The sequence below is a fragment of the Eucalyptus grandis genome, chromosome 11 (assembly GCF_016545825.1).
Source record: "Eucalyptus grandis isolate ANBG69807.140 chromosome 11, ASM1654582v1, whole genome shotgun sequence".
Classification (NCBI taxonomy): Eukaryota; Viridiplantae; Streptophyta; class Magnoliopsida; order Myrtales; family Myrtaceae; genus Eucalyptus; species Eucalyptus grandis.
The window spans coordinates 13382842-13408254 of record NC_052622.1 but is presented as its reverse complement, the minus strand read 5'-3'; the positions used below and the strand labels follow the sequence as shown (position 1 = coordinate 13408254).

At 39.5% G+C, this 25413-nt stretch overlaps 2 long non-coding RNA genes and 2 pseudogenes across 2 annotated transcripts; 2 read left to right on the top strand and 2 right to left on the bottom strand.

Moving 5' to 3' along the window:
• Positions 1-10119: 10119 nt before the first annotated feature.
• Positions 10120-15560, top strand: LOC104432374 (annotated as a pseudogene).
• A 2-nt stretch (positions 15561-15562) lies between these two features.
• On the top strand, positions 15563-16367 carry LOC120289581. Its single transcript, XR_005547607.1, has 3 exons — positions 15563-15593; positions 15757-15971; positions 16067-16367. It is a non-coding gene; the product is annotated as an uncharacterized LOC120289581 (long non-coding RNA).
• Positions 16368-17063: 696 nt separating this feature from the next.
• On the bottom strand, positions 17064-21006 carry LOC120289749 (annotated as a pseudogene).
• A 14-nt stretch (positions 21007-21020) lies between these two features.
• LOC120289582 lies at positions 21021-22276 on the bottom strand. Its single transcript, XR_005547608.1, has 3 exons — positions 22221-22276; positions 21520-21561; positions 21021-21031 (listed from the first exon to the last, which is right to left on the bottom strand). It is a non-coding gene; the product is annotated as an uncharacterized LOC120289582 (long non-coding RNA).
• Positions 22277-25413: the final 3137 nt, after the last annotated feature.

Here is a 25413-nt window from a genome sequence, read left to right as displayed (position 1 = left end):
TCTCAAGCGCCCTACCTTAACTCTCCTACATTAGTTATATTTTCTCCTGGTGAAGCTTGAGAGCTTGTTGAATTTTCTTTTGATTATTATTATAAGCAGTAGTTATATTTCATTGAAGAAGCTGTGAAAATGGGATAGAGGGTGGTTTATCCTTAAGATTTGCTTGCCTCATTTCTCTCGGTGTGATTAAAGTGGGAATAGTGATCTTTTAATTGTAGGTTTGCCTACATTGACTTTACAAGAGTTTAAAGAACTAAACTAGGTGGTTAATCCACCTTTAGATGGAGACCCCCGGGAGGAGACCCCTAGGCGTGGTTTGACCGTGGCAGTTGAGGTTGATGGAGGTGGAGTGGTTGTGGTAACCAAACCAACAAAGCTATCATTTCACCAAAATTAGAGCTAAATTTGTTTTTTTTTTTTTTTAACGTACGATCAATAATCGTATTTTTTTTTTTTTATTAATTTTCTGGTCAAGCTATTTTGAAACGTTTTATTTTGCTAATATTGGGAGGCTAGTTAGAAAAGGTGTTTGGAAAATAAATTGAAAATAGAGATTCAAAATAGGATTGGAAGTTCCGAGGGATGAGCATGGCCCCACCCAGCAGCCACCCTCTGCTGCTCCATGAGAAAGGGAACAGGAGGGAGAAGAGCGAATGACATTGGGACCAAACTCCAAAGCACGGTAAATAAATAAATAAAAAAAACTTAATGAATTTGCACTAATAATATTAATAAATATATTACATATTAATACTTAATAATTAACGAGAACATACTATAACAAAAAAATTATAATTAACGCATTTAAAAAAATCTATTATCTTCTATAATAATTAAAAATTATACTTTAACATACTTTAGCTAATTTTTTTTCCCCACGTCCTCATTCCCCAAAATTTCTCTACGCCGGAAGGAGACCATCAGTGAGGATGAAAGAGAAGGCTTTGTTTCGGCATTTCTTGAATTCGAGGCAGGTGGACTCACTTAAAAACTTTAGCGAGAGAAGAAGGAGAGCCGGAGCCAATCCGGGACCTTCCTGATGCTGGGTTGTGGATAAAAAAGTGTTGCGGATAAAAAAAGGACGATTCTTGCAGGATTCTTGCAGCGCATCGGGGTGCGTTGGGAAGATGCCCGGCTTTTGCATTCATCTTTTCAGCTTTGTCGCTTTGTGGTAAGAAGAGAGAGAGGTGAGGTTTTCTTGCAGTGCAAGCAAAACGAAGCTCTTCAGCTGCTATCATTTCCCAAGATTTTGTCTCCATCCCACTGACACCAATCGGGCGGTTCTTCGAGGTCTTTTGTCAAGTTTTGTTTTTTTTTTGTCTTTTTGCGTTTTGCATTTTGCATCAGGAAAGGATCTCAGGAAAGGAACTCCTTTCCTGGGTATATCTTGTCACGAAATTTCCTTTCCAGTCTGTTTACCTTCGTTAACCCAAGTTTATTTTGCTCGGTTGCTTTAATCTTTAATCGGTGAATTATCTTTTTGTGGACAAATTTGACATTCCAAGATTAAATGGACTTAGGCATCAGAATTGAGATTAAATTTATTTGATGCGGCTAATTTGGAGTTGGAGGACTCAAAAGCATAATAATGTCATTTAGTTGACAGAAGCATGGACTCCTTCCAATGATGCGATTCCAATCCAATGATGCCATCTCTAGAGATTTTTATTTTGTTCCATGAACTTGTCTTTCCTCTTAATCAATCTCCTATGTGTATGTGTATGTGTAGGGCTATGTATACTGTCCCATGGCCAGTTTCCTATTTTTTATACCATCCTCAGAGCAACGACGGCCCGGACAGCGGCGGCGGCGAGGGGCGGCACGACAGCTCGTCGGGCTCAATGGCGAGACGAGCGGTGGGTGGTGGTGGTTCGGGCCAAGAGGTGGTGAGGTGGTGCGGTGAGTACTAGTAGGGAAGAAAAAGGTTTCTGTGGGGGGGTGGGGAGGAGTGACGTGATCGTCAAAAGAAAGAGAAAGGGGAAATCATGTACGGCTAGTGTTTTGTGTTTTTTTTTTTTTTTTTTTTTTTTTTAACTCTAACCAGCTCCTTCCGGTTCCGGTTCCAAGAAAAAGGAACCGGAACCAGAACTTTAGAACCAGGAAGAACCGGACCCTCGGGGTTCCTCAGAGACCGGAACCGTGCTAACTGCTCACCCGGTGTCTCACGCTTTCTTCGGGATTTTTTTTTCCGGAATTTTCTAAGACAAGAAGTCGAATTCCCCACGCTTTTTGTGGCTTTTCGGAAATTTTTCGAACGACCAAAAAGTCGAATTTAATTTTTAACCCTCTAAATAAATAAAAACTCCAATTTTTGGGGGCACAATTTAGGCCACTTTCGACTAGATGATTTACCTATTTGAGAAAAAGTAAAAGAAGTTTTATTCAAGGCACATAACTTTGTCAGTTTGTTTAATATTATTTCATCTCTCACGCTATCTTAAGATTTTTCTAATTCATCGTAAGGAAGCAAACTTTATAAAAAAAAAAAAAAATACATCAAAAGAAAAAAAGTCAGAAAGATGGATATTTAGGAGAAAGGCGGCTTCTCAAGTTTGACCTAAAAACAACTATTTAATACTTACATAAAAGGTTAAACGCGGTGTAGATTTGGGTGCATGGAGTTTAGAATTAATAATTCCAAAAAATCACATTATTTCAAATTTAAAATAAGCATCTTGACTTTACAAGAGTTTAAAGAACTAAACTAGGTGGTTAATCCACCTTAGACGGAGATTCCCCCCGCGGAGGAGATCCCCTAAGGCGTGGTTTGACGGTGGCAATGGAGGTTGATGGAGGTGGAGTGGTTGTGGTAAAACCAACAGAGTTACCATTTCACCAAAATTAGAGCTAAATTTGTTTTTTTTAGGTACGCGTACACCAGTAATTGTATTTTTTTATTAATTTTCTCATCAAGCTATTTTGGAACTTTTTATTTTGCTAATATTGGGAGGCTAGCTCCTCTCGAGTCTGAGCAAATTAGAAAAGGTGTTTAGAAAATAAATTGAAAATATAGGTCCCAAAATTAGAGCGGGGAGAAGAAAGGAAGAGGAACCGGCGGCTCAAGAAGCCAAGAAGCCGAGAGGGATGAGCATGGCCCCACCCAGCAGCCACCCTCTGCTCTGCTCCACGAGAAAGGGAACAGGAGCTAGAAGAGGGAATGACATTGAATAAATAAATAAATAAAAACTTAATGAATTTGTACTAACAATATTAATAAATATATTACATATTAATACTTAATAATTAATGAGAACATACTTTAACAAAAAAATTATAGATTGAACTGATACTTTAAAAAAAAAAATTTATAATTAACGCATTTAAAAATCTATTATCTTCTATAATAATTAAAAATTATACTTTAACATACTTCAGCTAATTTTTTTTGTCCCACGTCCTCATTCCCCAAAATTTCTCTACGCCGGAAGGAGACCATCAGTGACGACGAAAGAGAAGGCTTTGTTTCTGGGTGGACTCACTTAAAACTTTAGCGAGAGAAGAAGGAGAGCCGAGCCAATCCGGGACCTTCCCGATGCTGGGTTGTGGATAAAAAGTGTTGCGGATAAAAAAGGACGATTCTTGCAGGATTCTTGCAGCGCATCGGGTGCGTTGGGAAGATGCCCGGCTTTTGATGTTTTCAGCTTTGCCGTGACGTGACCGTGAGAAAAGGGAGACTTCAGCTATCATTTCCCAAGATTTTGTCTCCATCTCCAGCACCGGCATCGCGCTTCTTCTCTGTTGCGAGATGGTAGTGATTGCCCAAAGGACAGTGACTGCATGATTTGATTGATGCTGGCGTAACCCTAGCCTTGGCGTATTGCGGTTCTTCGAGGTCCTTTGTCGAGTTTTGTTTTTTTTTTGTCTTCTTTACGTTGTGCATCAGGAAAGGATCAGAAAGGAACTGGTGGGTATATCTTGTCATGAAATTTCCAGTCTGTTTACCTTCGTTAAGCCAAATTTATTTTGCTCAGTGAATTATCTTTTTGTGGACAAATTTGACACTCGGAAGATTAAATGGACTTAGGCATCGAATTGAGATTAAATTTGTTTCATGCGGCTAATTTAGAGGAGTAAAAGCATAATGTCATTTAGTTTATTTTTATTTTGTTCCATGAATGAGAAGTTGTTGTCTTTCCTCTTAATCAATCTGCTATGTGTAGGGCTATGTATACTGTCCTGTCCCACGGCAGTTTCCTATTCTGCAAATGTGGATTCTCCTTTAAGGATAATCCGGCATACTCTTTGCAATGATCTTTTATAACATGCAGTGATATACTATGTACATTTTCCTCTTATAGTAACGGAATATATTTTACATGGTTTTATTTCCTATCATGGTATAAAGTTTCTTCATTAGATGATGGATGATGGCAGCATCTCTTTTATACGGGATAGATTTTTCACTTTGCTGCTACTTTCTAAATTGAATTTTAGCCTTAAGCCTATTTCCCATCCTCCTCTTTTCCCTCGCTGGATTGAGGAGTTAGGAGCTGAAACTTCTGAGATTGTTGCATTTCCTAAGACACGACAAAAAGGAAGATATAATAAATATTAAAAAAGAAAAACATATCTTGCAATTTATGGGGTAATTTGGCATCCGCTTGGAAGTCAAGTCTCTCATCATGGGAATAGGGGGCTGCTTCTGGCCCTAGCTTCTCTTTATGTGGCTTTGGTGCTAAACAACTTGTTGGGTTGAAAGTCCTAAGCCACGAAAGAAGTGCGGATAAAAGTTCCTCAAATAACCTCCAAATATTTTATTTTAAAACCTATTATGTGTGGCCCTTCATACGGGAAAAAAGAAACTTTAACTACATAGGACACATTACACACATAACACATAATAACAGTAGTAATGCATGTAAATGAGTTTTGAATTTTAAAAAGAAAATTGCAATTAAACATTTATAATCTTAGGACCTAGCATAATCGCAATTATTTTTTTTTTTTTTTTTTATGATTCTAGTACTTGTTGTGTGCTACTATTTTGCAATTTTTATATTGATACCTAAAATTTTACACCTAGCATTAGCTTCTAGACTTGGTAGTTCCTTGATTATAAAAACGAGAAGTTTTTTTTTTTATGTTCATTAAAGCTAAGGCTGGGGATGAGTGACCTGGGGATTAGTGACCTTGTTTGTTTTGTCAGGAAACCAATATCAATTTCTCAATTTATCCTTCCTGAAAAATCATAAATCCTTATTTGAACAGGGATTCTTCTATTAATGTATATATATATATATATATATATATATATATATATATATATATATATATTTGTGTGTGAAGAAAATATAACTAAAAAATAAATAAATAGAAAATATATCTCATAGAAGTATGTAAATATTTGGGCTAATCCATCAACGATTTTTTTAAATACAATAAGAAAAGAAGAAGAAGAAGAAGAAAGGATCGAGATTAGCGGGCTCCATCTTCTTCTTACTATATATAAATTTTAATTTTTTAGTTCTCTATCGCGTGCCTTTATTATTTTTACTTTTTTTTGTTAGGTGGTCTTTATTATGCAACGTCTTCTTTCTTTCTGCCTGCAATTTTAAACTCTTTTTCCCTTTCCAGTCTCCCATGCAGATCCGTATCCACATTGTCTTTTTCACCATCAATGCCGGTTTCATTGCTCAAGTGCGACGTTGAAAACTCTTCCTTCCTCTTCCTCTTGATCGGTTTGTTGATCATAAAAACTCTTCCTCTTTTTTAACACCCACTGGTCTCACTTCCTCTCCTATCTTTTCCTCTCACTTCATCCAAGTTCATCCAATCGTCTCTCCTTTCCTCTCCCTCTCGGTTCATCAACACGCCTCCAAACAATGAAAAAAATGCAAGTTTTAAGGCGAAAGATAGAAAGTCCCTGTGGAATCGTTATCAGATCATGCGATAGGATGATGCAAGAATTTTCCAAAGATAATCACTTTCCTCACCACTTTCCTAACGAGAAATCTTTCTTGGAGGATTTTGCCAAGAACCGGCTTTCATTATCTCACTAATCAAGTATCACTTCTCCAAATTTTCACTTTGCCCATAAGATAGGATAAAGTGGGATAGTAAATCTTGGATAATAATTGGATAATAAAGGTGGTCCTATCAAGAAAAATAAAAATGATATTCAATTGAATTATAAAATTTAAAAATAGAAAAATCAATTAATTAAAGGTCATAGAAAATAAGGAATTGTGGCCACCTTTGCGGTGGCCACATTGAAAACGGCGAGCACCGTAAATCAATAAATCTTAGACTACGAGAGGGATAAATCTTTAGGCCACCACGGAAGTAGTCTTTGCATTGCCTCAAATGGATGGAGATCCCAATTGTCAAGGATACCAAAGATTTACAGCTGCTTCATCACCATCACCATCATCCCATCTTCCTTTGAGAGGTCCAAGTACTTGGTCATCAAATTATCCAAAGGAAGGGGCACCCAATGGCTAGCATACCAGAAGAGAAGCAAGATGGGAGAAGAAGTGAAAGAAGAGGGTGACAAATGAATCCAAGAGGCAGAGGCATCCATTTTCTCTTTTTGTTAAGTTCTTTCTTTACTTAAAAAAAAATTTATCCAATCCGGGCTTATCCCACCCCCTCCCGGATTTTTCCAGCGTTTATCCGTGGACATTCCCAAACAATAATTATTGTATCCAGACTCAAACGGACAACCAAACACACAGCCATACGTAAGGGCTAGCGCTGAATGGAGGAGGTTGAAGATAAAAGATGGAGAGAACCGAGCTTGAGGAAGAATTGCAAAAATTATTCCAGGATAATGACCTCAAAGCATTTCTGCCTCCTCCTCCTCTCACAAATGAATCATCAACCCAACCAACCCAACGGAAGCCATAATTATCACCAAGCTGCTTATCACCAAGCAGTGAAGCTCTTATCACCAACCTCTTATCACCAAGCAATCTCATGTTCATTTATGTTAATTATTATGCTTGTTGAATTAAATGTTTGTATTTATGCCGGGTAAAAGTAATGTTCTTATGTTGGGCCTTAGTACTTGGACAATGCCGCACATCCTTACATGCTTACATCCCCACTTGGTTAGAAATAATTTGGTTTTCTGGATTCGATACTTATCATGCCACCAATAAGCCCTTCATCCACATGAACATCCACATGAACAAAGTGCATCCCTTTTCCTGGCTTCTGCCAGCTCCCAAAGTGCGTGCTCGGTAAGATAAAGAGATAAGAATCTGCAGACCCAGAAGTTCAACTTTTCCTATGCTACTCTGAATAATTCACCCTTTTAGACACTACTTTCAGGTAACATCCTCGCACTGCTCAAAGACCAAAAGACCATGTTAAGCGTCAATGATCTCTTAGAGCTCATGTAGCAATTCCATGACTAGCATAGATACCAAAATCAAGGATGCTGAGAAGTGAGCCATATAATGACGATTAGAGACTAAATGAAAGATCTCTAGACCATTCGCATGAAAATATAAAATATAAAAAAAAAGCATATTACCTTCCAATACTCAACATATGTCAGTTGTGTCCAAATAGAGATGCATTTTGATGTCACCATGAAGCTCTTCCATTTCTTTCGCTGTTAAGCCCCGAATCAAATGCAAAGTGACCTAGACAGCTAAGCTACCATAATAATAAGCCTCTCCAAATTTAACTTATCAAAAAATTATGTTGAATACTTCCCATATATACATTTCTTTGGAGATAACTACAGAGATATTTATACACCATAGTTTTAACAATAAATGCACTTCATGGCCAATTAAAGCACAGTGTGTATGGTCAACAGTTTATGCCACCTCCTATCGACCACTAAACCAAAGTGAAAAAGATGCACTCTAAAGCAGCTTAATTGTCTGATTGAAATAAAATAAAATATTTGGAGGTTATTTGAGGAACTTTTATCCACACTTCTTTTGTGGCTTAGGACTTTCAACCCAAGTTGTTCAGCACCAAAGCCACATAAAGAGAAGCTAGGGCCATAAGCAGCCCCCTATTCCCAAGCTTGTGATGAGAGACTTGACTTCCAAGCGGATGCCAAATTACCCCATGAATTGCAAGATGTGTTTTTTTTATATTTATTATATCTTCCTTTTTGTCGTGTCTTAGTAAATGCAACAATAATTCCTCAATCCAATGAAAGTCAAAGTGAGGGAAAAGAGGGGGATGGGAAATAGGCTTAAGGCTAAAATTCAATTTAGAAAGTAGCAAACAGCCAAGTCAAAGGCAGCTCAAACAAGCTCTTCTCAATTCAAATCCAAGTAAAATTAAACACGATCTTCCAGCAAAGTGAAAAATCTATCCATCCAATCTTCCATATAAAAGAGATGCTAATGAAGAAACTTTATACGATGATAGGAATAAGAGGAAAAGGTAGATCCGAATAACATGGACTGTCCGTCATGGATGACAAAGAGTATCTGGGTTATCCTTAAAGGAGAATCCATCCCCCGACATTTCCAGGAGGATGGTATAAAAAATTTAATATTCGAGTCAATATTCAGATCATATGAACCATTGAGGTGCTTAGATAGAATATCAATTCCTTCCGCACCTTGATGCAATGCAATCTCATCTCTGACCTGACTTTGCTTTGATCAAAAGGAAATGGGAAAGACTCACCATATTGAGAAAAACAATTGTCAAAATGATGCCTCCCTAAGACTAACCAGTACAAAGCAGGATACCTCACGGCCATCGCCAATTCAACAAGAAAAATCTTGCTTTGGTGACTGAAGGGAACATACCATTTTGTCTTGATGCTGAGCCTTTCTTCCCTTCTCTTCTTCATTATCTCTACCTCTACTTGAATAATGAGCAATAAAAACTAGCAAGGTTAAGACATTTTGCTTTCTAGCATTTGGGATTTGGCATTTATTCATTCATAAAGCACTACCTATTCTTAAAAACCTACATATATAAATCAATATATAAAGTCAAGTTTTGCAAGTTTTTGTTCAAATTTAACCTAAGCATTTCCCCTGTTTGCAGGAAAGTTGATAATTATCTTTTCGTTTTTTTTTTTTTTTTTTTTTTTTTTTGGGTAGCCCACAAGACATACATGATGGTCTCCCATTTGTTTCCATGAGAAACCCAAGTGCCTCGGCCCTAACCTAGTACTAGCCTAGGCAAATGCAAAAGGAATCAGGATGCAATAGTCAATCTAAACAGAGTTTAGAGGTATGATGTTAAACTAAAAAAATTAAGTTGAATCTTAGTGCAGAACATAAGTAAAATAACTTTTGGAGACTAAAAGGCTTCAAATAGTCTACCCCCGAATTTGTTGCATGCATATTTATCCACTTTATTTGGATCCCTTCTCCATTATTATCCGGTTACAAATGCATTTTGCTGCTGGAAACACTAATCTCATTAAATTAACCACTGAGATAAGTAATCAGCATCTCTTCTTCGTCAAATTATGATGCTAAAGTTGAAGAATCCGTCTCTCTACCCAAATAATTTAGCCCCTTAGCTAAATAAATTTAGCACAATCATGGATTGTAAAAGGAAAAGAGCACCCAAAATCCTAAACTTTGCCCAACAAATTTACCCCAAAATATATTTTTTTTTAAAAATGCGGAACTTTGCCACCACCAACGGTGACAAGCTTCCTTTCGTCACCTAAAAAACCTAAAATATTCAGTGGTTCGTGCGTGCCACGTCATCAGCTGACGTGGCGCGCACACACCATTTAGATACCGACACCTGTCATGTGGGACCCGCTGGAAAATGAAACGACTCGGTCGGCTCGGCTCGCTAACAGAAAAAAAGACAAGTCACGCAAGCTCCCGCCCAAAAGAACATTCTCTCTCCTCAATTGAATCTTCTGCAATTTTTTCTCTCTCACTTTTCTCTCCTCGCGGGAGAACAAACGCAGAACGATCGAGACCGCTTCCGCTTCCGCCTTCGTCTCCGGCTCCGCCTCCTCAAAAGCCTCGCCGGTCATCTGCTTCTGGCACGTCGAAGCCTCACCAGTCGCAGTCGGGTCCCGACCCCCTCCACCTCCGACTGTTCCCTCAGAGATCGAGCAGAAGGTTTGTGTCTGCCTCCGGCTTCGGCTCCGGCTCCCTCCCCAAAAGCCTCATCTGCCTCTGGCATCCTCCGTCTCCGGCTCCGGCTCCCTCCCCAAAAGCGTCATCTGCCTCTGGCATCCTCCGTCTCCGGCATCTGCTCGTCCTCCCCGTCCCGCCGGCCTCCGCCGCGAAGCCATCGGCCTTCGGCAGGAGGGAGGCAACCTCGGTCTCGTTCCCGAGCGGCACTAGGCTCCCCGCCGCTGACCGGGCGCTGTCCGTAACGCTGGCCCGCTCGGTCGCGAGGGAGATCTCGGACGGCGCGGAGAAGAAGGAGAGGCGAGGGCTAGAGAAGGATTCCCGCCGGCCTCCGGCAGGAGGGAGGCGGCCTCGGTCTCATTCCCGAGCGGCACCAGGCTCCCTGCCGCTGACCGGGCGTTGTCCCTGACGCTGGGCTGCTCGGTCGCGAGGGAGATCTCGGCGGACCTAGGCGGGGTCGACAGCGCGGAGAAGAAGGAGAGGCACGGGCTGGAGAAGGATTCCCGCTTGCTGTGGACCTGGGCGGGGTCCGTGCGTTTCTCTCTCGACCGGTGAGTTTCCTTCTTCCTCCCCTCTCATGCGAAATCCCGAATGGTTTGTTTCTGCATCTTGTTGGGTTGTTCAGTTGCCAGCGAATGCGTGAGTAGCGAGGAGCACGAAAGTGGAAGATTTGAAGGGTAATTTACTTCACATGTCTTTGAGGACAACCTTCATTTCTTCTATGTAGGCTAAGCACTGTAATGCCTAGGCTCTCTTTGATGGAATAATATGTTGTTTCGTTTATGGCAAAAAGAAGATAAATATTAGTGGGAATATGGGCAATTGAAATTTTTTTCGATGAATAAATGATTTTGATGTGCATGGAAACACCTCACTAGAGATATTCTGCAACTACAATAATAGGTATTCTTACATGACTTGATCAAAACTGCAGAGCCTAAAATAAGTATATGTCCTGTTGTCCTTGGAAGACCGTACCAGTTTTGACTAGTTACGTTGCTGGTTGAACATGGAATCTACATGTCAGTTTAGTCCTCAATTGCCTTCACTTTTTCCCCACTGACAATCTTTCGGTGCTTCATTCGGATCATAGGATCAATTGTCGAGTTATTCACTGACTGTATGGTTGAGGCGAAGGAAAACGTTGACAGGAACCTTTTTGCCACCATTGCTAATAATGGTACACAGGTAAGAAGTCAGACTTTGACAAAATCACTATGAAAGTGCAAGCCTGGTTTCTGATATTTCTTCTATGCTGTTTTCTTCTGTCATAGGATTCAGTCAAGCTCTTCATGAAAATAATCTCACGTCATTTGGAGGAGCAACCTCAAGGCAAGCACCCTGAGGTAAGAAGTTTGATTTTCTTCCATAGCAGCATTGGTTGCTCATTGCCTATATGCCTCACATCTATTAAGTATTTCTTCACAAATGCACTAGAAGGTAGAAAGAGTAGAAATCGCACAGCTCCTAGATTGAGTGGGAAGGCATTGCTTTCTTCTATCGCATAGATAGAGCAAATATCGCCTGTAGAAATTTTGCACACGCTTTTTGTGCCTGTTTGATGTGTATGAGATTAAAATTATAGTTGTAAGACTAACCAGAGGGGTAAATATGTTGTTGTTTTCCAGTGCTCCCTTTGCATCCATGCAAGAAGTACAGTGCACTAAACGTCACAGGAGTGGCATTTCTATTTTTCCTACAAAGAAAATAAGCAGCAAATCTTCTTTGCTGAACTAAATGTCATGTTCAACCATCAGGGAAACATTTTGTACTCAAATCTACTGCCCAATATAATTGATGTAGGGATGAGAAACTTTGAGTTTGTTAAGTTTTTCACTTTTTGATACTGATGGTTTTTGTTTCCTATCATAATCACAAATGACATGAATTGTTTCAACATCCAATTTCAGCTGGATCTAGTCTTTGGAGATTTACTAAAAGAAAGAGGCAGGTTGCTTTCAACATCCTCACCCCTGGAGGATTTGTCCACTCGAGGATCCAAGGTATGTCATCTTTGTGAACTTACTCCCCTGCAGTTAAGCTGCAGTTACCGATATCCTTTTTCCTGCCTTTGTCATATAGTGTTGTCCATTAGCATGAGATAATTTGTGCAAGAAATTTATATATATTATGTTCCCTTAATATGCTCTTGTTATCACATTAGTTGATGCTTTATGATGACTTTTTGGTCAATCCGCACGATGGGGTGTGGGTTTTGTCCTTATTGGAGTGGGTATCGCATTCTCTTTCTATTATGTACTCTGAAAAGAAAAAAAAAAATTAAACGGCTCATTGGTCAACTATCACTTGATTATAGAAGCTAGAAATTAGTTCTTAGTACATATGGTTACCTGAATATCTTTCTGCTCGCAATTAAGTAGCTATTATCACCGTGGAGAATTTGTAATCTGATGCCTCTGCACTCTTCTTGTTCATAGTGCTGCAGAACCTGTTCGAAAGAGGGTAACTGCGATCATGGAAATGTATTTGAGATGCAAGAGAAAGAACTTTTGGTGAGTGCCTCTCTATATGATGCAGAAAATCTTTAGGAAAGAAAAGCTTGCAGACTTCTTTTGCCGACTTTTGCAAAATGAATTGGAAAGATTTTGTTTGATAAAAAGATTTTAGTAAGGGTGGTTGGGACTATAATAGATATTTTCAATTTTCATTTAAACTTGCTTGCTGGATAGACTAATAAAGCAAGGTCTTTAAGTTGACGTGATTTCATGTTCCCGTCAACAATTGTAAAGGACCAGAAAGTCTAATATTTGCATCTTGCAGGATCTTAAAACTTTGTTGGTGAAGACAAAAAGGGAGTTTGAAGATCTGCAGTTCCAGTTTCAGAGAGATCTAAAACAGCTAGGTAGGAAAAGTAGACTAAAAAGGAGTAGTCTAATTAGTTCTTTTTTTCTGAGCACAGGCGAGGCTGAGGACATGGAGCTGCATGTTCCTTGTCCTTTTGCATTGAATGTCAACCATTTTAGATGAGTGTCATCTATATACTTTATTTATTACAGCTCCTCCGCTGAATGTTATTATCTCAGATTGAGGCCATTGTCATTAATATGCTCCCTAAGATTTGGCAATAAATCTCAAATTTGAACTTGAAGAATGAATCTATGGGATCTTGTTACGATCTTTTTTTTGCTTTTGCATTTTATTAAGGAGAATAAAAGCTAGGTGTGACATGCTTCCTGAGCATTAATATGTGTTTTTGCTTTTCCAATGGATCGGGCAATTAAGTCCAGGAGATGTCTACTGCTGCCCTTGGATATAACAAAGTGGTGACGGAAAATCGAAACCTTTACAACATGGTTCAGGATTTAAAAGGTCAGCTTTTTTTTTTTTTTTCAAGGAGAGTTATTTGTTTATGAATTGGATCGCATAACTCAATTTTTTTGAGCAGTATGCATTTATCCGCAGAAGTATATGCTTGTCCATGGGTCAGTTGCTTTTAAGTAAAGGAGCTTTCGTTGTTTTATTTCCAATGTTACGAGTTTAATTTGACAAAAATCTTTACAGGAAATATACGAGTATACTGCAGAATTAGACACATTTTTAATGCGGAAGCCAAAAATGTGGTAGATTTTATTGGAGAAGATGGTTCACTTGTGATTGTTGACCCTTCAAAACCCCATAAAGATGGAAGGAAAGTGTTTCAGTTTAATCGGGTTTTCAGTCCAGTTGCTACTCAAGGTATTGTTACACTTCATCTTACTAAGGGTATATTGTTGGCCAAGTGATTGTCCTGCAAGTTGATGTTCAGCTCCTAAATAACAATGTAAATTGTTTTTCGCCATGCGGCCCTCTTTGCAGATGATGTGTACATGGATACTCAACTTTGATTAGATCAGTTATGGATGGTTACAATGTCTGCATCTTTGCTTATGGTCAAACTGGATCGGGTAAAACACATACAATGGTAAGAACTTAAGTGTAGCTTTAGTAGATCCAACCTTTGTGCCAGATCACCTCCTAGGCTCCTAGATAATTTGTGTAAAATAAAAAGTGTGCATTTTCCTTGCTGTTAGATGGATGTACTGTTAATTTCGTATATCTACCTGCAAAGCATGAACATAATTCAATCTAAGCAGATGCTTAAGATTGCTTACCTCGATTTGAGGAATAACTACTTATTGCCTTTTGAAATTGCAGAGTGGTCCATCAGGCGAACTGACAAAGGACATGGGGATTAATTACTTGGCTGTCAACGATCTCTTCGAGTTGTCTAACAGAAGGAAGGACATTATAACGTATGATATTCATGTTCGGATGGTTGAAATATATAATGAGCAAGTGCGTGATCTCCTTGCTGAGGATTCAGCATCCTCAAGATATCCTTTGAAATGGATTATTCTGTCTAATATAGATACATTTGATGTCAAATAAGTAGATAAAAAGACTGAAGAAAGCTTAAGTTTCTGACATGTAAATTTGGGTTCCTTGACTATGCACAAATTAGAGATTCGAAGCTGTACCAGTGACGGTGGCTTGAGCCTTCCAGATGCTACCATGCATTCTGTCAAGTCCACAGCTGATGTGGTCAACCTAATGAAACTCGGTGATGTGAATCGTGTCGTCAGTTCTACAGCACTGAACAATAGAAGTAGCCGGTCTCACAGGTCAGTTTTTGGACAGGCAGAGTTTCCTTCCCATTCTTTTTGGTATAAATTTAGATGTAGTTTCCAATAGATAGATTATTCAAGAGAGTGATACTGATGTCCATGGGATGCATCCTTGCAGTGTGCTGACAGTACATGTTCAAGGGAAAGATGTATCTGGATCCATCCTCCGCAGTTGCCTGCATTTGGTTGATCTTGCAGGAAGTGAACGGGTAGATAAATCTGAAGTCACAGGAGAGAGACTGAAGGAGGCACAGTACATTAACCGGTCTTTGTCTTGTCTGGGAGATGTTATCACAGCTTTGGCCCAGAAAAACTCCCATGTACCTTACCGCAATAGCAAACTTACGCTTCTGCTGCAAGATTCCCTAGGTACCTATTTCGAAGTTTCGAACTTTGTCAGGTGTCATTGAAGCTTCATTTTAGGATAAAATTACTAATTCCCAGAGTGAGCATTTCATAGAATTGAGATACTCTGATTATGATCCTTGGGTAATGGTGACATTGCTTTTATGCATTTTATTTCAGGAGGAAATGCGAAGACATTGATGCTGGCTCATGTGAACCCTGAGAGAGATTCATTTGGGGAATCAATGAGTACCTTGAAGTTTGCCCGGAGAGTTTCAACGGTTGAACTTGGTGCTGCACGCATGAACAAAGAGACCAGTGAGGTCATGCAACTCAAAGAGCAGGTAAATGTACTTGGGTAATCTCTATGCTTCAGATGCCTTTCTGACAATAATCAACATTACAATTCTAGGGGGCTGGATCTGTGGATTTGGCAAAAATGAGATCCGGATTGTTATGCAAGGAGAGCGCACTCTTTGTACTGATCCTCGAACGCCCAACTTGCTTGTTCAAAGCATGAATGGCAAGGAATCTCACATAAGGAAATCGCTGCACACCATAGGAGGAAGCTCATCAATGGATTTGAAAGGAGGTCAGTGAAATATTTAACTATCTAGTCTTAATTCTGAATTGGACAAATTTAGTATGGTATGAAATACACAAATGCAACTGAAAAATTCCAAAATGACGGGTAATATGAGAATTTGCTCACATCATTATCTTGCCATTAAGACTTGGTTTCTATGCAACTGCAGGAACCAAAGAAATGGGACAGAAGCTCGTTCACCTGTCAGAGGCTCTACTACTTGCATTAAAAATGGGGTATTGGCAATTGCAGCCAACACACGGACACAAAATGGAGTATTGGCAATTGCAGCCAACACACGGACACTTAGGCGACAATCACTAACAGGTGCTGGTTCAGACCAGTCTCGCCGGTCTTCTCTGGGTGGCAAGTCCACTAATTCCAGTAAGCAGAATCAGCATAATTAAATTTAATTCACAGTATATATTTCATCTCATTATGTCCATCATCTGATTATTTGTTTTTGTTTCTTCAATAAGATGTAAAAGACACAAGGAATGCCAAGACGCCTCCTCCAGTCCACCCATTATATACGATAGCAAAGCGTTGGCTGTAGCTATAGATGGCGAAATTTAGTGTTCAATGACCAGCGAAGTGATGCTTTGACTCGAAGCTGACTGAAGTTTTGACATGATAGATGAGACACTGAGAATTGACGAGGGAAAGACTGAAGAGTTAGCCAACAAACGCAATAGCAATTTTTTGGTTTAACACTGCTTATGTACATATTGACACAAGTTCTTCAAATAATGCCCGAAATTTCTATGGGAATGTTTTCAAACTGCTCTTGCCCATTGTTCTCTGAATCTCTGACTTAAGTCATCAAAGCTATCGGCAACTTTTAACAGAAATGGAGGAAATGACAGGTGCCTCTGCTAATAAACCGGCTGCTCTTCTATTGTATAGCTAGCTAAAAATCAAAGATTATAGCATGACATTCATATAACGTGATGCCAAGAATCAAGTGTTCTTGTTTTTAGTATAGTTGATTATAATAGCTTCACAGGCCCTGAAACCGAGATCCCTCAGTTTATCCAGCAACACCTTGCGTGATATGGATCATACATAGTTTTACTTATTCAGTTATAAACCTCCAAAGTAACTGAGGGGCTAGTCAGTTAAAAAAACACACACACAACTATAGCAACGACTTCCATGTTTCATTTTCCGAAACAGGATCCCATGCCCATCTTTGAAGTTCGGCTTAATTTAGTTGAAGATGCAAACAAGCAGATGGCCATTGCCTTAGATTTACCCAAAAGTGCTACTGTCAGGAAAACAGACGTGAAGGTTAAGAGGAGCATCATTAACAAGTCATCCAGTTCATCAAATTGTTAAAAAATGCCTTCTTTACAAGTTTATGATGAACCTGAAAAACTGATTCACAGATGAGTGTACTTCATTCAAGTTTCAACCATTCAGTCAATGGAAAGAAATATCGACAATTATTTAAGGAAGGTGAAGAGAAGGAAGTAGTTAGCAAAGCTTAAACAAGTGGGTTGTTTGATTGTAGCTAATTTGCCGGTTTATTTTCTTGAAGGAATAGTCATAGGCTTGAAGCAGCCGCTTGTGGAATCTCCTCATGTCCAAGCTCACATTCTGTCTGTCGAGATAGATCTCCTTAGTGTATTGCCATCCCTTCCTAATCACACCCTTTGGATTCGTAAGGACTGGATCATCTTTATCGTATTCATTATACAGTGAGCTCTCCCTAGGCGAAATCTTGTAGCCAATATACTTGAGACCAAGCTCTCTAGCAGGTTTACCAAAGCATGTCTCAGCTGGTGAATCCGTCCCTAAAGGAATGACTTGGATGAGCACAGAACCAGGCTTCAGGAAAAGGAAGTGGGTCAAAGCAGCCCCGTGTACACCAACCATAACCTCGCTCTTATTAAGCAAGCCATACATCTTCGCCAGTTCAGTCGTTCGCTTAGGCCGCGAAACTTCTACTCTGAACCCCATATCCTCTGCCATTTTAACCAAGCAGTCTTTGTTAACTAACGCCCTGGACCCACTGCGCGATAATATCACTAGCTTCGGTTTCTTCACCTGGTGTTTCTGGTTGTCTTTATTAATTTTCATTGATTGCCCCAAAGTTGGCACTGAAGCCCATTGATTCAGTTTCAGCTGTACCCTTGCTCCTTGTCTGGTATTGAACCTTTTATCCGCGGCTGGTAAGCACGGTCAAGGAAGTGTCTGAAATCGAGGATGCTCTTATTCCCCTTCATCAGTGAAGGATCCACAGTAAGGTCATCATGGATTTTCACACCAACAATGGCCTCTGGTAAGCAATGGGTTCTTTTATCTCCAGCAAAGTGGATGAGCGGATAGTTCCAGAGGCGAGAAAGGATGGTCTCATACTTCATAATCCACCAATTGTACAAACTTCATCACTTTTAAGAATTCCTGTGGGATCGGCTGTCCCCATTAGATAGTAAGAATCTGGAATAGGAATCCTTCCTCCTTTCAAACTCTTCTTTTCATCATTCATCAGGATGGACAAATGATTTTGTAGGTGTGTTTCGTCCAGAGGAATCCCGATAAGATCATTCTGGCCGCAGTGAAACCATCCTTCTCACCATGATTCACCAATACTGTTCATACGGTAAAAGAACAAAAGGAAAACGCGAGGGAAAATGTTTACACATCAAATAGCAATTGAAGGAAATATGCACCCAAGGGAAGTAAAAGCAGCAAAGATGAATAGAGATGCATTTTTTTACTTATGCATATTTCGAATCAAGAAAAATAAAAGAAGCACATCCAAGTATAGAAAAAAAATTGGAGAAAAATCTCTTTTGGACTGTTTTAAGAATAGACAATATTTCAACAGTCCAAATGTTCAGAAGAATACTACCTCTTAGAGCTGCTCGTTTACTAGAGAAGACACTATTTGCATCTCCCAGAGCTTTCTCCACCATGTCCAAAAGAAATTCATTAGGGACCCCACCATAGCTTAAAAGTGCAATCAAAATCTTTGAAAGATATGCAAGCTTTGGTTTATTACTGCATCAATGAGGACCAAGGTCTAATCAATTCTTCCAAAAAGGTAAAATTTGATGGCAGAAAAAGCTCCAAACAAAAAGCAATTGGATTTAGTAATTCACAAGAAAAACATGTCCCATGTTCAAATTAAACTGCTGAAAGAACAAGAAAGCCGCTAACTTTTCAGTCTGTAATGTAAGGGTCTTTTAATCGGCTAACTCCAAAGGAAAATCTTAACACAATGATCAACAAATCAATAGCATAGCCAGGCAACAAACCCACAAATAACACCGTGATCACAAGTACTAGGGTCGAGGCACCATAAGAACCTCAAGAGAATTAATTAAAACAATGATAGCCTGCTGGCAAAATATGTTGGTTGTACCTTGTTTGTACTATTTCGAGTGCATCAACGGTCCTGATATCTAAAAGCTTCGGGTCCTTTTCAACCTTGATCATCGACGGTCAAATATGAATTGTATGAGGAGGGAGCTACAGATTAAAATTCGGCCAAAACAATTAGAATGGAAATATATCGCAATATGGAGAATTATTACAGCTGAAAAACTAATAACTAGACTCACACTTAATAATACAATGTAGATTTTCCTAAGCAACCAAAACACTACAACATCAATGATCTAACCAAGTTTTTGCATATAAAATGACCGGCTTGACAAACCGCATTCCTTTTATCCTTTTATGCTTCCTCTTGTGAGCATGATGGATAGGAGAAATTCCCACCAGAACACATGAGACTTCTATTGCACTCTCATACGATACATTATCACTAAAGGCAGCAGAAATGAAGTTGGAGAGAATTTCTTTCATGTCAACTATCAAACTGACTTTCATTTGGGCTCGTGAAACCAGTCTAACCAGTCTGGAGTATAATTAAATAGCATGAAAACAGTGTAATCTATCCGCAACTGGAGTAACCAAATATCATAGGACCTGAATGAGCTAGATTAGAACCCCATGTGCAAAAAAATTTGAAACCAATCTTTTTAAAAGCTGACCCCTGTTCAAACAGGATAAACAGCTTAATGGTCAACCATAATTGGTTGTTGCCTAATTAATACATCACCAATAAACATCAGTCCACAGCTAATCAAGAATTTATGAAGCAATATCATCCATTGTTGTCAAGCAAGGCTCTAGCCTAAAATAAGGGACATGTTACATTAAAAGTTTGGGATGAATCCTTTAGCAAGAAATTTTTTTAACCTTTTCTTTAAATGAACCCAAAGAATGTATTAGCAAGGTAGATCTTAAGTCATGAAATGATATTCCGGAAAAAATTAATTTTTGTACTACATTATAGCATCTTTCTTATTGACATTAGGCACTTGCTTTCCCATATCGAATTTTGTGACACCGCATGCAAAAGTTCTTTTTCCCCATATGGTACCTAGCAACCGGTGGAGAGAGATGAAATAAGAATGGACTGCTAAGTTCAGTGTAAAGGTGTACATAGGAAAGACAATGTTCAAAGAAAAGCAAAGATGTATAGAAGACTACACATTTTCACCTTTTTCCCCGCTCTCTTAAAAGTAATGTTATAAGCATAAGACTAGGCTCAGAAGTCTCCGACTCGTGCTAATGTAGAGTCGACAGCTGCTTTTCTAAAAACTTGGCCCTTTTACTAAAAGAATATACCTCCTTTCTCAGTTTTGTTTAGAGAAAGGAACAAAAAGGGTCAAAGAACATGACCTAATTTCATCTTTTTCCTTGAGGGAATGCCTGAGAGAATGACCAGCCTTACTTGAGGTGTTTTGGAGTCGCCACATTGGGTGCCTGCCCAAGCAACTCCAGTGCTTTTGAGAACACTAGTGACACCTAAACAGAACAATTGATCTCACTTCAACTCATAAACGAGACCAAGCACTTAGTGGCTTAATGTGGCAGAAGATGCTTGAAGGCCTAGATTATTTTCTCTTTGCAAATTGAACCCGATGCATCCATCAACCCCCAAATAACTCAAGGTTGCAATATTAATGACTTAAGTGGCAATGGTTGAATCAAAACTAAGTCAACACGTCATTACATTTAAGTGGTTATTTATTATTTTCCCTTAACATCAATATGCGCACTTCATATTTATACATGGAACTCACATTACAAAAAAGAGTGTATGAAGAAACCAAGATACCTCTTTGAATCATAGATAACAGGGAACACAGGCGAGTTCTCTATTATGTGCAAGAACTTCTTCAATTTCAAATCTGACTGCAACAAAGTAGCGAAAAACAGGTAAAACAACATGGCAAAAATGAGGAACTATTAGATAATTCTTCATTTACAGGAAGATATCAACTAGCACACTGAATAAGCAAGTTCCAAGCATAAGATATATGTAACAAAACAAATATGACAGTTATAAAAAGACCATTAAAAGGAGCAGCTATTGAGGACCCACCTTATAAAATTCCATTAGTTCATCGGCTCAAGTTCTTCACCTAATATCGAACAGAAACTAAGGCACGATCAGCCAACACATCAATCGCAGTTGGTAGAGAAAACAAAACAAATATATAAATGAAAGCAATCTCATGAATTCAGAAGTGGCATTGACATGTTAAGCATACTTAATTTGGAATAATTCACTTTGCAAAATAGTAATTAGAAATAACATGCTAATGCATTGGAAACTACAAAATTTCCTTTTTAGTTACTTAGTAAGTCTCCTTAGAGCACTTTGTTAACAAAAGGGCACTTGTTAAGCATACTTATTTAATATGATTCACTTTCCAAAGAAAAAAATTACAAATACCACAAGAACAATCTGTGCATCCAATTGAAAACCATAAAAATTTCTTAATCAACTACTTAAGAATTGCCCCTAGAGAACATTAACAAAATCCTTACAAATATATAGATCTTCTCCACAGATCAGACTCATGGCACATGCATGAACAGAAAAATACAATCTTTATCATGAAACTACCTGCTTCAAGGGGACGAAACTTATACTGGAAGGCGGCAAAGCCTGAGACCAAAGGAAAAGGAACATGAGCTGCACTTCTTGTAACATTTTATCATACTTTGCTCTAAGAAACATTTAGCCGTAGCAGATATGTAGCAGATATATAACTCGTACATATTAAGAAGAAACATTTAGCTGTAGCAAATATATAACTCATACATATTAAGCTAAACCAAATGTGCAATTCCTTGTCATGTCTGTTTTCGTCTATGCTTTATCTAGTAGATGAGCACTTCTGATAGCGAAACATAATACTACGAATTTTTGGGATCAAAATAGAGTATCTCGGATATATATAGTAATACCATCCTCTCGGGACAAGCTTAGAGGATGACAAAACTTGAACTGGTCAAAGCTTGTCTAGCTAGCTGCAACTCCTCGAAAACATGTAATAGATGCTGAGGCAAAGTGTGGGGTAGAAAGAAGCTTCAAGAGGGAATCCTTCAGGCATTTAAATATATAGAGAGAAAAAAAGGAAAGAATAGGTGAGCACAAGCTTCCAGCCCGGATAACACTCTATCATGACAAGATCCATTATGCCAACAATCTGGAAATCTTCCATTTAAGTTCTAACTGGGCCTTAGCTTCAAGCGAGGATAGTAGGACATGTGCAGAATTCTTCATTTTAGATTCTAGTTTAGGCAATTAGTTTAAACACACACCTCATAGCTGAAGGGGCCTTCTAGCGTATCCAAGTCATGAGTCCCAATTGCAACCAAGTGTTCTTCACCTAAAATATCGAGAGAATCCGAGCATGTCAATCCAAGCGAACATTTTGAGGATCTAGCATAAGCACAAGCATCGATGTACTAAGTGGAGGGATTGGGGAGCTGGGCATCTATTACATGCAAGTAAAATATCAAATTGAATATAGATCTCGAGAATGAAAACTAGTTCAAGCAACATATCTATCATCACCACTTCACCAAATTATTCAAAACAACTCAGCAGAGTCCTCTCTTCACATCCAGGCATTTCTCACAAATTATTCAAAGATCGAACCACACAGCATCTCGATAGCCATTACGAGCAACATGGTCCGCCAAAGACTTTAACCCATCCGAAGACAGGACACTAGCATCTTAAACCCCGAACCAAAACTCACCCACGACTCGCGAAACAGCTCCAAACCCATTCGAAACACACAACATCTAACCGAATGCCGAATCAGCTTCGCAGCACCTGTTCGCCGGAACTTCAATTTTGTAGATGACTTCCCTCGTCCTCACGCCTCCTCTTCCAGTGCTTCTCCTTTCGATGATCGCCTTCTCCGTCGTCCGGCCAGCACAAACAAAGAAGCCCAACCCCTCAAAGATTTGAAAAAAAGAAAAAATCCCCCAAAAAAACCCAGTCGATTTGCTCCCGGTGGTTCGCCGATCGGAAAGAGGGAGGGCGAGAGAGAGAGAGAGAGGGAGGTCGCGGTCCTCTCGCCGATCCGTGCGGTGGTTCGTCGATTGCTCGAGGTCCTCTCGCCGGTCCCGTGCGGTGGTTCGTCGGTTGTTGGCGGTGGTTCGCCGGTCGGAAAGAGGGAGGGCACGAGAGAGACCGGGAGGTCACGTCCCATTCGTCGGAGAGAGAAAGAGAGAGGGAGGGAAGAGTGAGAAAGGCGAGAGAGAGGAGAAAGAGAGAAAAACCCAGCAAATTCGAGTGAGCGGGAGCCAAAAAAATTTGAGCCGACCGTCCTTTCTTCTGCGGTGCACCCGACCCGACCCGACCCGACCAAAAACCAGCGCCTTCCTTCTTCAGCGGGTCCCGCTCGGGGACACGTGGCGGTATTTCATTGGTTAGTGCGAACCAGGTCAGGGGATGACGTGGCGCGCACTAACCACCGAATATTTTCTCGCGGATTAGAGATGAGAGATGGGCTTGTGGGCCTGGAATCATATGGAAAATTGGCCAAGTTTGGTTCTTTTCCACCCTTCATTTCGATCGAATTTTGAAGATGTTTAAGCCCATGAAATCCGACCCACAAAAGAAAAGCCCATGAAAATAAGCTGCTAAGCTAAGCTAACTATTTGCCATAATCCTACGTGATACTACACAGCTTTGTTCTTATTTTTGGGTAAATCAACCGTTTAAGTACAATCGTTCGTTCAGCGTGAATTGGTTGAATCGAGGTAGGACCACGTCGATTTCAACCTCTAGATTCAGGCCGATGGAATTGCAAAAGATGGATCATTTTGGGCTAATCCGCATAAGCCCTAAAACCCTCCCTTCCTCCATTGCCTAGCTTACGATCAGCCATAAACCCTACAGAGCTCTTGCTTTCCTCACCACCAAGCCAAAGGTACAAACGAGTTCGTACGTTGCGTCTCGTCATTCTGCTCAATTTGTCAATTCCCGTCGTCGTGGTCGTCGTTGAAATTTTCTGAAAGTGAGTAGCAAATTTGAGGGTCGTGCGATTTTGGGGTCTCCTGAATTGAGTTGCAAGTTGGTTATTTTCTAGCGGAATCTTTTTTCCAAGCGTTGTTTCAATTTGGTCTTTCGTTTACTCGGTGGCCACGGTAATAGCATGTGCTGTTGGCGGCATTCCTTTCCTGACCGTTCCCTTTTCTTTTCTTTTTTTATTCGCCGGGTTGATCAATGTGCGTTGGAATTTCTCTGTATATCGTATAATGGATGTGAGCAAGATAAGTCATGTCATGTTATGTTATGTTCTGTGTTACGTCATGGTTGTCGGTTCGGCAAGTTCGTACATCCTAGGCTCATGTATTCTAAGGCTGCGTTTGATCGATCGGATAAAAATCAGGATAATATATGTTTTATCCTATCCCGTGTTTGGTAGCTATCTAGTATAGGAAAATGTCAGATATAGAAGAGATATAAACCAGATAAAAAAATCCGAGAGGAGTGGGATAAGGTCGGATAGAATTTCTTGTATCCGAAATATAAAACCCGGGGAGTGGAATAAGGTCGGATAGGATTTCTTTTATCCGAAATATAAAACCCTACGCTTTTTTTCTTTCTCATCGTTCACCCAGATGAGTTTCTGTTTTCAAAGTATTGACATTGAAGCCTTCTCCTCAGCTCTTCGATTTTCATCGAAATTTTACGAAAGCAACAAATTTTTAAAGGTAAATAATCATTCTCTCTCTAACCTTGATTTCTATAGTAGTTGTGCTTGTGTTATTCTGCTTATATCGGTGCTTGATTTTGATCTGTTGTGATTCTATTGCTCTTTTTCTGAAAGTCCAAGTGAGTCCCGATGAGTGGAAGAATTATTTTAGTTGAAAGATTTCATTTTTGTCATCAGGGGATCGTGCTAAATCAGTGCAATCCGAATCTTTTCTCCGCTTGTCTTTGTTACTTAAGTCTAATCGTTTTTCAACTTGTCTTTGGTTGTGATTTTGTTTCTTGTTTTCCCTCCATGCCCAAGTGAGTCCCAATAAGTGGTAGAATTATTGAGTCTTTTGGTATGGAAGTAACGTGATTCTTTAAGGGATATGGAGAGTGGCTAGGGTTTTGGTTTACGGGTTCAATTTTGGTTGAAAGGCTTCATCTTTGCTATCACGGGATTATGCTAAATCAGTGCAATCTGAATCTTTTCTCAACTTCTCTTTGTTCGTTAGATCTAATCCTAGCAAATTGGTGTCAAAGTAGTGTAAGTTAAGGCTAGGCATCCTCTGTTGTGTGATGTGGAGACTAATGCTAGTTTGATTGATGTTGTGTGGTGTGAGTTTGGTTTTCAGCACAAATTGTTACCTATGTATATATAGTCAGTTCCTATTTTTAATGGGTCGTGATCCGTTGGGACCAAAATTGTATGTAGGCAATAGGATTATTATTTGTTTATTACCAAAGAGATATCTAGATCGAGCCAATTTCATAGGCGGATGGGAGCATCTCATTTTACTT